General features: G+C 51.8%; 1 long non-coding RNA gene across 1 annotated transcript; it reads right to left on the reverse strand.

Annotated features, from left to right (window-relative positions):
- Positions 1-7,088: 7,088 nt before the first annotated feature.
- LOC143660284 (uncharacterized) lies at positions 7,089-11,663 on the reverse strand. The gene is made up of 3 exons (XR_013163915.1): positions 10,879-11,663; positions 8,343-8,470; positions 7,089-7,290 (listed from the first exon to the last, which is right to left on the reverse strand). It is a non-coding gene; the product is annotated as an uncharacterized LOC143660284 (long non-coding RNA).
- Positions 11,664-14,316: the final 2,653 nt, after the last annotated feature.

Consider the following 14,316-nt stretch of genomic DNA (forward strand, 5'->3'; position numbering starts at 1 on the left):
GGCCCAGCCCCACTGAGCTGAATGCCGCATCCTCAAAGGACAGAAGTTTAGTGCTTTCAGACCTCATATGTGCCTGCAGAGCTGGGCTGTAGGCTTCCCTGGGGCTCAGCATAGATTGGAAAAATGAAAAAAAAAGAAAAATAGAGGCTGCCCTGCTCCCAGCTGCTCAGGCTACATGGGGCACTCACTGGAGATCCAGAGAGCTTTCACATGTGGACAGGAGCTCTGATTCAGCCTTCTGATGCTGTGGACAAATGAGCCCCCAGTGAGCCCAGAGATTCACAGATAGCATAGAGGAAGGAGCGTCCATCAGCCAACCTGGAGCCAGAGTCCACTGCCAGACAGCACCACCTGCTGTGCACATTAAACTAGTATTTTATAAACTCTAAAATTACCTGGTGAATAGTACAATTATGTTGTATTTTTAAAAAGAGTTATCACCAGATACAGAAACAGACTAACACATGTACCAGAAACAGAGCCACACATGTACATCCCCCTGCTTTATGACAAAGGTGCAGTGGGGAAAAGACGATCTTTTCAATAAATCAGGTTGGTCAATTAAATACCCATATGGAAAAAATATTGACCCTCTGCCTCTTGCCATACGCAAAAATCAATTCCAGATGGATGCAGATTGTTAAAAGCCTTTAGCAGAAATAGAGAAGACCATCTCTGTGACCTTGGGGTAGGCAAAAATGTCTTAAACAGAAGACAAAAAGCCCAAATCATGAAACAGCAGATTAATAAATTGCATCACATTAAAACTGAGAACCTCTGTTCATCAAAAGACACCACTAAGAGAGCAAGAAGTCAAGAGGCCCTAGTAGAAAAAGATATTTGCGATATATCCACCAAAGGACCTATATCCAGAGTATATTTTTCACTTCACTCAGAAAAAGGGAGATAACAGAAAAGTGGGCAAAAGTCACATATAGCCATTTCACAAAAGAGGTTAGCCAAGTTAACAACACACGGATTCCATTAGTCTTCAAGAAATGTAAGCGGACACCACAATACACCCACCAGAATAACTACAAAGAGTGACGATGCCAAGTGTTGGGAAAACCCGGAGCAACCGGAACTCTCATGAAAGTTGGTGGTGGGACTGGGAATTGGTGCAACCCCTCTGGAAAACTATTTGGCAATATCTGTTAAGTTGAATATACACCTACTCTATGACCCAGGATTTCCATTCCCACATGCTGTGGACAAATGAGCCCCCAGTGAGATTTAACAGAAATGGATGCAAATGTGTACCCAAACGCATGTGCTGCCATGAATATGGTTGATTGATTCAATAGAGGCACAAACTGGAATCAACCCAAGCATCTATCAACAGTAGAAAAGATAAATGATTGTGTATATGATGTAATATTACATAAAAATGAGAATGAACAAACTATGGAAGAATCCTACAAACAAGAATGCATCAAGGTAGCAAGATACAAATGAGAACAAACCACATCCTTACTGTTAGAAGTCACAACAGTGTGTTCCCTCGGAGGGACGGTGGTACAGAGCTGGGAGGGGGTACCTGGAAGCATCTGCGTGCTGGTTCCTCAAGGGGCTTCACTTTGTGAAATTGCACCGAGCTGTTCCCTTAAGATTCGTGTCCTTTCATGAGCTGCAGCATACGTTAATAAAAAATATATTTAAAAAGAAGCTTACCAAATGTTTTATAACAAAGTTTTGGGTTCATTTATTAACAAGGAAACAATAGAAGCCTTGGAAGTGAAGTGACGGGGATTGGGTCCATGGGGGTCCACGGGGGCCTGAGCAGGCAGGGAAAAATAGTGCGTCCCTGCCCGTCCCTTCCCCCCACCACCGCTAGTTCCCGCGCAGCGCCACCAGGTGGCGCGCGATCCCAGCGGAAGATGGCTCAGGGGCTACCAGCCCAGGTGCGACCACGCTGCGGTCAGAGCCGTCCGCCCCGTCTGAGCGGCAGCTGGACCCCCCGCAGCCTCCAGCCTGAGCCCAGAGTGGGTGGGCGCGATCCCAGCTACCCACAAACCAGCTGAGAGCCCCGGGGCGTGCCAGTTCTCCCAGCTCCCATTCTTCGGCCAAATAGGGGCAAGAAATGCAATTTAAAACTACAATGAGGTTATCATTTTGTACCCATTATACTGGAAAACATGAGAAAGATTGAAATGGTAGTGTCGGCCCAGATACAGAAAGGAAGGCGGCTTCAGGCCTCGCTGGGGGCAGCGTGGACTGTCGCACACAGACATCGCGGCTACTAGCAATTCCACAGCCCTGTCACAGGACGTACTTGAGGACGTCCATCTCACCCTTCAAACATCCCAGGGCTGGCTGGGTGCTGGAGGCCGTCCATGCCGGGGAAGGAGGTGGCAGAACACCGCGAGTGTGAAAGAGGGGGGAAGGGTGAGATATAACACACTACCCCTCATGCAAACTAAAAGCACACTTACAAACAATACACCTCCCACCAGACCGTGGAAGAACACTTCAGAATAGGAGTGGGATTAGAAAGGATGGAAGGAAGGGAATGGGGGACGGGGCAATGGGGGGAGAGAAGGAAGGGGGTAGGAAAGCAGGGGGAGGGAAGAGGGGGGGAGGGAAGAGTGGGGAGGGAAGCAGGGGGAGGGAAGAGGGAGGGACGGAAAGGGGGAAATAAAAGGTGGGTGAGAATACCAAGCTCCTGGGCTGCCGTGAGAGTAGACTCGAAAGGAAGTTTCTAAAGAGTCTGACATTTGGTGGGCACTTACTCACTAATATTTGTGGGGTGCCCACTATGTGCCAGCCCCTTTGTTAGGCTCTGTAATGTGATAATGAACAAAACAGACCAAGAACAAAAATTCCGGCGACCATGGAGCATACATTCCAATAGCTTTGGACCTTCAGTGTAAATGAAATGTCACATTTTTCTCAGTCAAATTACTATAAACCCAACTAGAGCACCCTGGTGGGAAATGTAATAGCAGTCATTAGTGGGCTCCCACTCGGCACCCCAAGGCCCTGGGACGTCCCCCAGGGGTGTGTGGGGCCCCAATGGGATTCCCGGCACCTGACACCAAGTGACATGGGTGACACTGAGTCGCTGGAGGCCACGGCTCACAACATCCAAAAAGTCCGTGAAAGAGGCGCATCTTTGCTGAGTCCGCACCTCGCTGGCTCAGAGGGTGTTCTTTCTCCTCCAGGGCACCACCACCCATCACTAAGACCCACCCACCTGGCCCTGCTGCTTCACCCTTTCTCCCACACAACTTCTGCTTGTCCTTCCCCCCAATATGCACCTCAAAGAGCTCAGGCTTCCAGACCAAGGCAGGCAGTTGTCTGCACACACCCTCTGTCCCCAGCTTTGCTGCAGAAACCCCTGTGGCAAGGGGCACACAAAGCCACAGTCCTTTGGGAAAGTGGCTAAGGGAGGGGAACGTTCAGAGCCGCAAGCATAATGAACTCTCAGGATTTGAAATTCTTCTCTAAGAGCACAAACGAAACACAAATTAAAATCCCAATAAAGAGCCCTGACATCTCTCACATTTCTAGATTTTTGCTCGCGCAATGCGTAGTGGTTGAATACCTACAGAATATGTTGCACTGCTCCAGGCAAACGGTGGCCCTTGCATAAGGGATGTGATTGTTGAGGGTGCTGGAAAGACAGGGGTGCAATGCAGATTTTTGGTTGCCAGCAACATCCAACTGTCACTAGCTTTGGCAAAAGGAAAAAGAAAATGTGTGTGTGTGTATAAATGTATGTATATATATATACGTATGTATATGTATGCATGTATGTGTGTGTATAAATGTATGTATATATGTGTATGTATATGTATGCATGTATATGTGTGTGTGTGTACATGTGCATGTGTGCATATATTTAATGTCAAGTAGCTTCCAGAATCAGCCAACCTCTTCCTGGTCTAGTGTCCTTCAAGATACCAGCCAAGCTCCAGGGAGAGCATCTGAGTGTCCTCTCCTGGATCAGGGCCCCACACACCCTGAGTGACAGTCCTAACAGGGCCACACGCATGAGAGATGACTCCAGTGCGACATCAGACATTTATTATCTCACATAGTTTCTGTGGGTTGGGAATTTGGGAGCAGCATGGCTGGGTGGGTCTGGCTTGGGGACTTCTCCTGAGGTTGCAGTCAAGAGGCAAGCCAAGGAAGGCTGCGGTCGTCTTCAGGCTCGACCGGGGCTGGAGGACCTCCTTCAAGGCTGCTCCCTCACACGGCAGCAAGCTGGGCTGGCTATTGAGGGAGGCCCCAATTCCTCACCACCTGAGCCATTGTGTGGCCCCCTGACACAGCATTGTGCTCCCTCAGAGCGAGCAATCTTAGACGAAGCACAGCAGAAGCTTTAGCGTCCTTCCCCTCGGAAGTCACCCCCTCACATCTGCAACACTCTGTGGATGGCACGGGTCAGCCCTGCTCTGTGTGGGGCGGACAACCCAAGGGTGTGAGCCCCAGGGCTCCAAGACCACAGGGCTAGCCTGGAGACTGGCTGCCGCAGGGGCCATTAAAGGAAGAAGCGGACACGGCGGGAGGGCAGGCAGGAGCACCAGTTGTTCAACAGGGTCTAGCGGAAGCAGATACACATATCGTTCAGCTGAGGACTCACAGAGTAACAGACAAAGGACCAAGGTGGGCAGGAACCCAGAGGAGGGCACAACCAACCTTGCCTGGAGGAGTCACAGGAAGTGTCTCAGAGGTGGTGCCATTTGAGTTGGAGTCTGAGAGTAAATGGAAGTTCACACCTGGCAAAGGCAGGGAGGCAGGAAGCAGTGCCAGGCTAGAAAAGGGCTTCATCTTTGCTTCCTGCCCGCAGTACTTGAGGCCACAGGCTGCCGGGGGAGAGTGGCTTGGTTTCTGTGTTGGAATGACCCACATTCCCCACTAACTGACTCCTGCGAGAACAAGTCATGGCCCTGCCCTTCCAACAGAAAGGCCAGGTTCCGGCTGGGCCCTCCCCTCCAGCCCCAGCTGAGAGCCAAGGGAGGGTCCTCAAGGTCCCTGCCAGCCCCCTGCCCCCTACCCATACCCCCTTTCTGGGATTGTTGACAGCCAGTCAGGACCCGATCACCCCATGTGGCCACCTCCATGCCAACCCCTTCCCTACTCCCCACTGTGCCCAGAGTCCCACCAGCTCTGGGCCACTGGGATGCCAGCGTCAGCAGGGCCAGAGCAAGCTGCTTTGCCTAAGCACCGGTCTCCCCCAGGGCGCATTAGGCAGGCTTCGCTGGCCAGAGTGGGCGAGCTGCTGAGAAGCAGGCTCTGGGGGGACTTGAGATCCCCAAGGGACGCATGCAGGGCCCTTCTGCCTCCTCCCTGTGGTAGGACAGAGGAGGAGAAGGAGGCGGGAGGCAACTGAGATGAGATGCCCACAGCGACGCCACCGGCACCATCCCTGATGGTCAGAGGCCAGAGTCGCATCTACGCCTCCCGCTGGCAAAGCCCATGCCTGCCTGGGAGCACGGCGCCTCCTCCCACACGGGGCCCCAAGAGCTGTGGAGGTCACCCCCCAGGGTCCAGACAAGAGCGGACAGATCCAGAGGGTCAGGCTTTGCTGCAGAGCCTCTGAAACCCCTGGGCAGAGAGTAGAGCGCAATCCCTGCTTCTGCTGTGCTTCGTCTTGGATTGCTCGCAACCCCCAGAGCTGGGGCAGGAAAGGAGAGAAGCCACACCTGAGTCACAGCTATCACAGCATTCGCGGCTGGTTTTACAAAACGCTCTCACTTACTGCAAAAGGTCAAAGGCGCACTGCAACCCTGCAAAGTGAGTAGCATCATCCTCATTTTACAGAAGTCTAAACTGAGGCCTGAAAAGGTGTGGGTCTTGCCCAAGCTCATAGATTTAGGAACTTGCAGAGCCAGGATTCAAACTAAGGATTTTGACAAGGAGGCCTGGCCTGAAATCATTCATTTACTCAAGGATTCGGTCAACTCACTGCAAATATTTATTGAGCTCTTCCTATGCGAGAAAAACTAGGCTCCCTCAGTCCTAGGGATTCTGTGATAAGTAGAAACAGATATGACCTGCATCATGGAGCTTACAGGTTAGTTTGGGAAACAGGCCTTAAAGTAAGTTTTAATAGATGCATAATAACAAAGTGTAAAGAATGTTATAGAAAAAAAAACAGTTTTAGCAAGAGAAATCAATTGGAGGGGTGACCTAGTTTAGAGAGCAATCAAGGAAGACCCTTCAGAGGAGGTACTTTCAAACCATGTCCCAGTACAGCCACATGAGTGCCTGGGTCGATTAATAACGTCTGCTATGGGTGTGGATCAGAAAGTGTTGGCATGCATGTCAGATACCTATACTACAGTATCCTTCTCATTCCCCAGGAATCCACTGTGAGGTAGAGTAGATGGACACTTGAAGAAGCAGCCATGATAAAAGGCAGCTCACTGATTTCTTGAATAGAAAAATCAAGGAAGTGAAACAGAATGATTGAAGGAGTGACTGGTTCCCATGAGGGTGATCAAGTGAAGCAGATATGTTAGAAGGTCTTGAAGGACCCTTGACACAGGACTTGAGTGCTTATTGAAAATGAGCCCCTTAATTTAAAGAGGGAAAGGCACTTGCCTCAGATGATGTTGGGACATCTCTGGCTATGCCCTGAGTTGATGGGGCAGCTGATTTCTCCTTGGATTCCTTCACCATTCATAACAAGTTCATATGGAATTCTAGGCCTGGAGATTTCTCCCCACTTGCACTGAGAGCACCAACCTCGCCTTGGACCATAGTGGGAACTGAATCCTTCCATCACCTCCCCTATACTCAACGTCCTGTCAAATATTCCAACAAGACAGCTCAGGGCTCCCCACTGCCCTGGAGCATATCAGCCCCAGTCCAACCCCACCAGATGTAAGACAACATGCTAGAGAAGCAAATGTTATGTCTGTCTAAACACTTTTATAGCAGCCTGCACTAACCTTCCCCAGATTCTCATGATTGTAATCAGTCATTTCTGTGGCTCTTAATTCACCATTTGCAAACCCCAAGAGGGTGAGGACTGCGTATGGCTTATTCTCCACCAAATCCGCAGTATCCAGCACATAGTGGGCCGCTGAACAGTTAATTATTCAATAGATGAACTATTATAGAAAAGAAAGGGTCAGGACAACATTGAGAACCTGAAAGTTTTGCCTTGCTCTAGGGACGACTGGCCCTCCAGGTTGTAGGATGGTTGGCAGAGGGCAATAATAATATGGTGGCACTTCCTCTTGAGTCTTGTCTCCCCCAACTCAGAGATGGAAAGTCCCTGGAGAAGGTGGTATATCCACATGTTCTGAACCCTCCAGCATGCAGCTTGTCCACTTCTCACTGTTGGAAGAGACCAAGGCTTTTTTACTGTGCCCAGTCTCTTAGTCCTATATAAGCTGGGTACCAATGAACCTTGCCCCTAGGGAGCTGCTAGTCCTTTGGGGAGAGTGGACAGGCACTCATTGAGATCGGTTGAGCACACATAGTATCAACGTGTGGAAATTCACAGATGGGGTTTCATAACAATGGGCTAGTTTCGAGGTAGGGCTGGTGTCAGGTCTGTCAGGATGAGTAGACCCTGGACAAATGAAAGGGAGAATATTCTGAGAAAGGGAACTTCCATGGAGCAGGGAAGACTAAAGAGCGGTAAGAGAAGAAATCAGTCTGGTGGGAGTAGAGGTCTTGGGTAGGCATAGAGGCTGGGGAGAAAAGAAACACTGGAGCCAGTTTGTGGTGGGCGTTGGTTGTTAAACTGGGAGTTTGAATTTGAGCATGTGGAAAGTGGGAAGCCACTAGGGATCTTCAAGACAGGGAGCCCCGAGTTGGTTTTCTGGGGGTTCAGGGATGATAGGCGGGAAACACATTCATGTCTCGTTGGAGGATTTTGTAGACAAGGGGAGAAAGACCCCAGGGAGTCCGTCATGGATGACTCCTGTAGACCTTGGTTTTCAGAATGTGCCTCATCAAAGGAGCTGGTTGCCTTATTAGTCCTCCAAACAGCACGTCTTCCCTAGATCAAGACTTCAGTGGAAACACAATGGCCACAAAAGTGGTTTTTGTGTCTTGGTTTTCTGGGTCTCCTAACCCCCCTCCAATATCTATTCTTTATTATTGGCCAGACAAAGCCCATCCCCAAGATCCCTGGGTCTCCACTGTAGCTCACATCTGTCCTTTCTCACCTGTGCGCTTGCCCATCTGCGTGGCTACGATACCTTTCATGCTATCGACGTTGTAAGGATTCAAAGTAAGGAGGTTCACGTTGTCAAAGAAGCCTTGATCTGAACGGCTTCCCCCCACTTTCTCCTTAAATGAGTTGTTAGCTGGAACCCAAGTGTCTGTTGAACCTAAAATACTTTTGTAAAAAAAAAAAAAAACATTTCAAGGTAACTTACGGCTCGCACTTTAAGAAGCGAGGACTCAGCGTGTCCCCGGCTGCTTCCTCCTTGAAGCTCTGGTCTTTGGGCTGTGGGAGGCATCCAATCAGACAGGCCGCCGCTGAGGCCCGGGGGAGGAGGGCTGCCTGGTTTTATTTCAGAGTCGAGTTAAGACCATGAAATGGAAGGCAGGAGGAAAAGTGAGCGAGCAAGTGAGAGTGTGTGCACGTATGTGTGGCGCCGGCCAGAATAATGAGTCGCACTAATTCATAGAATTCCATTTTGGCCATCACACACTGCTCCCTTTTCTCTTGAAGGCCACTTTGAAAAATCCCGTTTTCATAAGTGATTTACGTCCCCTAGGAGGGCAGGCCTTCTAAAAATATTCCCCATATCTTACACCTCAGAAGCAAATTATTTATGTTAAAACCGCTTCGTTATCCTGGCCCCACCGGGCCAGCTTGGAAATGGAGGTGACTTCAAGAAGGCACCATTGTCAACGGCAAAATCCTCGGAGAGGCCCGTTCCAGGCAAGGCGAGGCCCGGAGAGCATTTGCAGGTCAATTCCGGGACGGTCCATTCGATTTCTCCACCAATATGTATGTGCCAGGCACTGCGCTAGGCACCAGGGAACCCCCAGTAAGCGAAGCGGCTGCAGGAAGCTTGCATGCCAGTGAGCGGGACTGTTGGTTGATAAATACACATATAAATAATTTTGGAGTGTGAAAATAAGACGGCAGAGAGCAACCTTGGCAGGGAACAGAAGGAACAAACCGTGCAAAGATCTACGATTTGAGTTTGCCACGGTGGGGAGGGCTGCCTAAGATGCAGGCTCTGAAGTGGGGGTGACAGCGGGCCCCCGAGATGGCCAGTGAGGCGGCCGGGGGGAGGGCAGACGAGGGTAGGAGCAGGCCCGGGCAGAGACCCAACTTCTTTGCTTCAGCTTTGCTTCTTCGCGCTCACCTTGTCCGCGCGCTGACGGAGCGTTCCAGCCCCGAAGGATAAGCGCGCCCCAGTAAGAAGGAGGATGCCGGCAGGAGGGGCTGAAAGAGAAATTCCCCTGCCCGCCCCTCCTCATCTTAACTCTCTTTCTACACCTGGGAAAACGCAATTAAAAATCACCTCTGTGAAGTCGGGGGGAGGGGGGTGGAATCGGCGAGGGCCATGCTTTCCGGGCAGGCGGAACCTGTCGTTGGCCCCCGGGGGAGGGGGGGTCTGCCTCCCCCTTTAATCAGTCACCGGCTCTGTCATTATCCGGTTGGGGGTGGGGGAGCGCGAGCAGGAGAGGGGCCGCTCCCTGGAGAAGCGCCTCCATTTTTTCCATGTCCATAAGGCAATTAAGTCTTAACGTCAGGAAACCTGAAGGCTTTCCGGGGCCCCGCCGATTGGTGCGTCTCCTTGAAGACCCAGGCCGCTGCTCGCCCCGCGCCTTCTCCCGCTGGCTTCCCCGCGCCTCCAGCCTCTCCTGCAGCCGGCCTGGGCCTACCTGGGGCCGTGGAGGGCAACCCGGGCCTGGGCGGGGGACGGTGGGGGAGCGGGTCTGGGCCGGGTGTGAAAGGCCTCCACGGGCAGCCTCCTGACCCGCAGGCCCAGATTAAGCCTCATTAGGGGTCTAAGTGGGGAGTTCATTATTCGGCTGCCACGGTGTGTCCGATGGACCCTCCCCCCACCTCCCGGTCCCGGCCTGCCCTTGGGGTTCTCCCTGAGCTCCCCAGCAGCCTACCGGCGCTGGGGGAGGCCCTGCCACACAAGTTCTGGGGTAGGAGCCAGGGATGCAAGAGAGAACTGCACAGACCCACTTCTGGGACACACAGTAGAGCAAGCGGGGGGGGGGGGGGGCACACAGGGGAACAATAGCAGCAGACATCTCAACAGAATCACATCCTGGGGAGGCAATTCCACAGGGTGTGCTGCAGTGGCCAAAGAGGCCCTGGACTCAGACTGGGATTGGGGGAGCCAGGCAGGTCTCAGAGGGCAAGACCTTCAGCCTGAGCAACTGGAAGAACATTTGGAGAGAGCAGAAATGTGCTGCAGGCAGAGAGAATGGCACGTGCAAAGGCCCTGGGGTTTAGAGGGGTACGACACAGGGCAGGAGAGGGAGAGCAGACTAGGTGGGACCTAAGGGCTGGACAAGGATTTAGAGATGTAGCTATCAACAGAGGAGTGATAGGATGAATTCAGCACTTTTTGAAGCTCCCCAGGGCTGGCCTGGAGAAAGAAACAAGGCTGGAAACAGGGATACAAGGCAGGAGGACAAGGGAGAGCAGTATGTGACGGGAACTTATTTGATGCTTTTAAGGCCAGAGAGAAGAGAGCAGCCACATCCTTCCCTGCCCACTACCCTTCCCTCCCTACAAGGTGCCCGAGAAAGCCATACACACGAGCAGCCCACGTTCATGTGGGTCAGGGCCTCCGGACACCCCCCCCACTTGAGTGCTATATCTTAGAGCCAGCATTCCAACATGTTTCTGTTGAGGGGAGAGAGACACAGAGACAGAAACAGACAAAGGGCAGAACCTACAGGGAACCTATGGGCGGACAGGGCTTAACTCACCCTCAGATGCCTTCTGGGGGAGGTGGCAATGGAAGAGAGAGGTATGGCAGGGCTTCTGAAGTGGCCAGAAGACTAAACCCCAGTCCCCGACATGCCCAAATGTTCCAGAATCATAGATGCTCCAATCTGCGTGTTCCAAGGCAAGAAGAAGTGACTCAGGAGCTTAGCTCTGGCAGGGATGAGGCAGGGGGAGCCGGGTGACCCCAGAGACCCCTTCTGGGGCTAAAGTCCTAAGACTGAGCTGAGTCCATGGTTCTAGGATCTGAGAGGGGCAGGGTTGGGGCAGCACTCTCCTGGTGGCCAGTGGGGCAGCCCAGCGAAAGCAGGGAGCCCAAGGAGGCTGCACAGCTCCATGCCCTCCCATTTGGCGGAGCTTTTTCCAGGGATGGGGACCCAGCGGGGGCAGGATTTGCACACAGTTCTTCTAGGGCTCCTTGGGGTGGACGCTCACTCATTAATAAGGATGAGATTGGCGGGCCCATGGAGGCCTGGCGTGCTGCGGCCCCTTTCACAGGCATTCTCGTCTGGTCCACAGCATTAGCAACCCCATTTTACTGTGCAGGCAGAAGGCTCAAAAAGTGAGCTGAGCTGACAATGGTCCATAGCAATGAAGCTGCCTCCTCCTAAGTAAGCCACAGTGAAGGGACCCAACTGACTTTTGAGACAGGTGTGGAGCGGCCAGGCCCATGCTTCACACTAGGACAGTTGAGGTGGGGCCCTGTTCAGATGGACTGTGCCCCAGAGGCCCAGGCCTGGCTCATGCTCAGATCCCCCCACCCGGGCCTGAGCTATCATCCGCACTCACTCCTCCACCAAGCACGCAGGGGTCCTGGCTGGGCACCATTGTCTCTAACAAGTTAATTATGATGGTGGAGTGCATCTCCCCCAGGCCTGGCCCCCCATCAAAGCATTTCCATAATGACAAGAGACCGTGAAAGGGACGTGCAGGTGGCTAAATGAGGTTTCTTGCCTTTGCAAGCCACTGAGGAAGGGAAGGGCCACTGCCACTTGGATGTGAAGTTCTTTCTCTCCCGGATGTGAAGTTCTTTCTCTCCCTGATGTGAAGTTCTTTCTCTCCCGGATGTGAAGTTCTTTCTCTCCCTGATGTGAAGTTCTTTCTCTCCCGGATGTGAAGTTCTTTCTCTCCCCGAGGAGCATGGGAATGAAGCCAGTGCAGGGGTGGGTCTCAGAGGGTCTCCCTCCGCAACAAAAGAAGGTGACAGGCAGAAATGGAACAGCAAAGCCAGGCCTGAGTGAGTGCATCTCTGAGAAGCAGGCTTCAAACCAAAAGCACCTCTGCAGATTGTCTGGAATGATGCTCAGCACGGGCCACGTCTCAGCTCAGAAACTTTCAGGGGCTCCCCATGGCCGCTGAAAATGGGTTTGCAACTTTTCAAGGGTTGGATATGTTGTTGTAGTGAGCACTTCTTTGCTTGCAAGTGACCAAAAAACATAACCCCAAGTAGCTAAGCCAAAAGGGTACTCCTGATAGTTCTTGTTAAAAGATAAGTCCACTTCAGGTCTGCCTTCAGACACAGCTTGATAGAAGCTTAATGGTATCATTGGGACCCAACTTATCTTTTCCTACTCCTTCCTTTTATGGCCTGTTTTACCTGACAGTTTCTCCCCTCAAGATGGCAAATTGGCAGGAGCTGCTCCAAATTTACCTCCTTCCAGCTTCAGGCCCAGCAGAAAGAAGACTGAAGGCCACTTCCTGGTCAAGTAACCTCCCCTTGATTGGGTTGGCTTGGAGGACAAGGCTGGACTAATCACTGGCCAAAGCAATGGAAGCTTTTTAGAGTAGAACTGGAAGCTCAGCTGACCTCCTGGTCTAGTGATCCTCCTGGGATGCCACCCAGCCTAACCACATCTGACTTCTCTTAGGAGGGGACCAGGGAGATACATCACCCGGTGTTTAACCCCAAACCAGTTTGTGCTTTCAGCCACTGCAACTTGAGGAACATTATTCCTCAAAGGGTTAGGCAGGACTTCCTTTTTATCCATCTCAAACGATCCTCCTCCAAGCTCCTGAGGGCACAGGTTGGGGCAGGGGCTGGAGCTCACAGCTTTCAGGCTTTGACCCTCCCAAGCCCTTGTAGCTCAGAGTCTCCCTATAACTTAGTCCAGGAGCTAGAGAACCCAATGGCTGATAGCTCAGACACTGAGGCATATTCCAGTTCTACCAGGAAATAGGTATTTAATTTCCAGTAACCTCAGTTTCCCCATTTTGAAAATGGGGATAATAAAAATACCTAGTTTATAGCGTTGTCAAGAGAATTAAATAAGGTCAAGCATGTAAAATGCTTAGCTCAGTGCCTGGCATAGATGAAGCCCTCAAAACATAGTTCTGTTACAAAAGAATATCTCTCTTGGGTCTCTCAGCAGACCCACTGCTGGCCCTCATGCCAAGGGCAGCCCATAGCCAGGCAGGCTGGATGGGCATGCCAGCTGGGAATGGTGGCCTCTGCATCTCCTGGTAATAGCACCCTAAGTCTTGCAGTAGAAACCAGCTCTCTGTGGCTCTAGGGGGACAGAGCTCTACAGGCCAAACAAATCTGATCCTTTAACAAATATCATGAAAGGCCCACTTGGAGCCAGCAATAAGGAATAATAGCCAAAGAACTGTTGAGTCTCCAAGGATGGGCCAGCACCAAGCTCAGCCTTGCACAGAGATGACCTCACTTAATCCACACGATACCCTATTGAGTGGACCTTAGCTCTGGTCTTTAGTCCCAGTTTCCAGGCTAGGAAACAGAGTAAAGTGTCTTGCCCTGGGTTGCAGAGCTAACAGGTGGCAGAACTGGCATCCCAACCCTGAGCTGTTGGTCTCCAAACCCGGATTGCACCCATCATTTCCTCCTGCTACAACGAGGAGGGTACTCTGAGTTAAGGGGGCAGTGCAGCAGCTGGCCATCCCCAGTTACCCTGTAGAAGCGTCCATTGCATCATGACCCCTGCCCTCTGGAGTTGTGCAACATGGACTAAGGCTCCGAGCGGCAGGAAACCTGTGCCCAGTCCTCTCTCCTTGCTACCTCTGTGCCCACTGTGAGCCTGTGGGAGCTCCCTCTGCCCGTCTGAGCAAGCAAAATGCACACTCACCCAGGATGCTTGTCTTAGTTTGCCCAGGCTGCCATGACAAACACCACACACTGGCTGGCTTAACAGCAGGAATGTATTGGCTCACAGTGTGGAGGCTGGAAGTCCAAAATCAAAGTGTTGGCAGGGCCAGGCTTTCTCCCAGAGTCTGTAATGTACTGGCATCGGCTTGCCAGATGGAGACCCTGTCATTCGGTCTCCATCTCATGGCAATCTCTCTCTCTCCTTCTCTGGCTTCTACTAACTACATCCAAGTTTCCTCTGCTTACGAGGGCTTCAACCGTATTGGATGAAGGCCCACCCTAATTCAGTTTGGGCTCATATTAGCTAAAATTATCTTCA

This window comes from Tamandua tetradactyla, chromosome 16, assembly GCF_023851605.1.
Source record: "Tamandua tetradactyla isolate mTamTet1 chromosome 16, mTamTet1.pri, whole genome shotgun sequence".
In the NCBI taxonomy this organism is placed as follows: Eukaryota; Metazoa; Chordata; class Mammalia; order Pilosa; family Myrmecophagidae; genus Tamandua; species Tamandua tetradactyla.